We start from the raw sequence: 2,838 nt of genomic DNA on the forward strand, positions 1-2,838 counted from the left end.
CGGGATGTTATGTCCCGCTCATCTCCACCCCTCCGCTTCTATTGACCGGCCGCTTAGTGACGCCGCAGTGACGTCGCTATGACGCCGAACCCACTTCCCCTTGAAGGAGGGATTGTCTGGCGGTCACAGCGACGTCGCTGACAAGGTATGTGCAAGTGACGCTGCCGTAGCGATAATGTTCGCTACGGCAGCGATCACCAAATGTCGCACAAATGACGGGGGCGGGGCTATCGTGCATGACATCGCTAGCTATTGCTAGCGATGTCGCAGCGTGTAAAGCACCCTTTAGTCTTGGTTTGCATATATCCCTGACCTAACGCCACCAATCTGTGACTACTCTGGGGTCACAGCCTAGGAACAACTGGTGAAACTTGAAGCTATTGGGCCTCGGTGTAAAATCTCCAACAGTGCCGCCCAACTATTCCAGGTCTATATTAGTAATAATCTTTTTGTTTGGTCTAAAAGGACCTCTGTGGCCCCTTAGTCTCCAGGGCATGATGGCAAGCCCTGTTAAAGTTACACCCCAGCTAGGAACCCTTGACACAAAGTCCAGATACCTAGAAGGTAAAAAACAAAGATCTCTGGTTCCGACTCAGTGTCGGTTAATATATCCCTTAGCCAGTTCCCCCAATCTGCGACTACTCTGGGGTTACAGCCTAGGAACAACTGGTGAAACTTGAAGCTAATGGGCCCCGATGTAAAGTCTCCAACAGTGCCACCCAACTATTGCAGGTCTTTATTAGTAATAATCTTTTTGTTAGGTCTAAAGGGACCTGTTTGGCCCATTAGACTCCAGGGCATGATAGCAAGCCCTGTTAAAGTTACGCTCCAGCTAGGAACACTTGACACAAAGTCCAGATACCTAGAAGTTAAAAACCAAAGATTTCTGGTTCCGACTCAGTCTTGGTTAATACAGTGCCTACAAGTAGTATTCAACCCCCTGCAGATTTAGCAGGTTTGATAAGATGCAAATAAGTTAGAGCCTGCAAACTTCAAACAAGAGCAGGATTTATTAACAGATGCATAAATCTTACAAACCAACAAGTTATGTTGCTCAGTTAAATTTTAATAAATTTTCAACATAAAAGTGTGGGTTCAAGTATTATTCAACCCCTAGGTTTAATATTTTGTGGAATAACCCTTGTTTGCAATTACAGCTAATAATCGTCTTTTATAAGACCTGATCAGGCCGGCACAGGTCTCTGGAGTTATCTTGGCCCACTCCTCCATGCAGATCTTCTCCAAGTTATCTAGGTTCTTTGGGTGTCTCATGTGGACTTTAATCTTGAGCTCCTTCCACAAGTTTTCAATTGGGTTAAGGTCAGGAGACTGACTAGGCCACTGTAACACCTTGATTTTTTCCCTCTTGAACCAGGCCTTGGTTTTCTTGGCTGTGTGCTTTGGGTCATTGTCTTGTTGGAAGATGAAATGACGACCCATCTTAAGATCCTTGATGGAGGAGCGCAGGTTCTTGGCCAAAATCTCCAGGTAGGCTGTGCTATACATCTTCCCATGGATGCGGACCAGTGGCCAGGCCCCTTGGCTGAGAAACAGCCCCACAGCATGATGCTGCCACCACCATGCTTGACTGTAGGGATGGTATTCTTGGGGTCGTATGCAGTGCCATCCAGTCTCCAAACGTCACGTGTGTGGTTGGCACCAAAGATCTCGATCTTGGTCTCCTCAGACCAGAGAACCTTGAACCAGTCTGTCTCAGAGTCCTCCAAGTGATCATGAGCAAACTGTAGACGAGCCTTGACATGACGCTTTGAAAGTAAAGGTACCTTATGGGCTCGTCTGGAACGGAGACCATTGTGGTGGAGTACGTTACTTATGGTATTGACTGAAACCAATGTCCCCACTGCCATGAGATCTTCCTGGAGCTCCTTCCTTGTTGTCCTTGGGTTAGCCTTGACTCTTCGGACAAGCCTGGCCTCGGCACGGGTGGAAACTTTCAAAGGCTGTCCAGGCCGTGGAAGGCTAACAGTAGTTCCATAAGCCTTCCACTTCCGGATGATGCTCCCAACAGTGGAGACAGGTAGGGCCAACTCCTTGGAAAGGGTTTTGTACCCCTTGCCAGTCTTGTGACCCTCCACGGTCTTGTCTCTGATGGCCTTGGAATGCTCCTTTGTCTTTCCCATGTTGACCAAGTATGAGTGCTGTTCACAAGTTTGGGGAGGGTCTTAATTAGTCACAAAAGGCTGGAAAAAGAGATAATTAATCCAAACATGTGAAGCTCATTGTTCTTTGTGCCTGAAATACTTCTTAATACTTTAGGGTAACCAAACAGAATTCTTGTGGTTTGAGGGGTTGAATAATAAATGACCATCTGAATAAACTTTTCACAATATAAAAAAAAAAATAAAAAAAAGAAATAACATTCTTTTTTGCTGCAGTGCATTTCACACTTCCAGGCTGATCTACAGTCCAAATGTCACAATGCCAAGTTAATTCCGAATGTGTAAACCTGCTAAATCTGCAGGGGGTTGAATACTACTTGTAGGCACTGTATATCGCTGAGCCAGCTCCACCAATCTGCGACTACTCTGGGGTCACAGCCAAGGAACAACTGGTGAAACTTGAAGCTAATGGACCCCGGTGTAAAATCTCTAACAGTGCCGCCCAACTATTGCAGGTCTTTATTAGTAATAATCTTTTTGTTTGGTCTAAAGGGACCTCTTTGGCCCCTTAGGTTCCAGGGCATGATTACAAGCCCTGTTAAAGTTAGGAACCCTTGACACAAAGTCCAGATACCATGAAGGTAAAAACCAGGGATCTCCTGACTGTGATGATGGCAGTCTGTTTTAAGTGAATTCTTTGATTCTTAGATTTAGTAAA

The sequence above is a fragment of the Anomaloglossus baeobatrachus genome, chromosome 2, assembly GCF_048569485.1.
Source record: "Anomaloglossus baeobatrachus isolate aAnoBae1 chromosome 2, aAnoBae1.hap1, whole genome shotgun sequence".
Classification (NCBI taxonomy): domain Eukaryota; kingdom Metazoa; phylum Chordata; class Amphibia; order Anura; family Aromobatidae; genus Anomaloglossus; species Anomaloglossus baeobatrachus.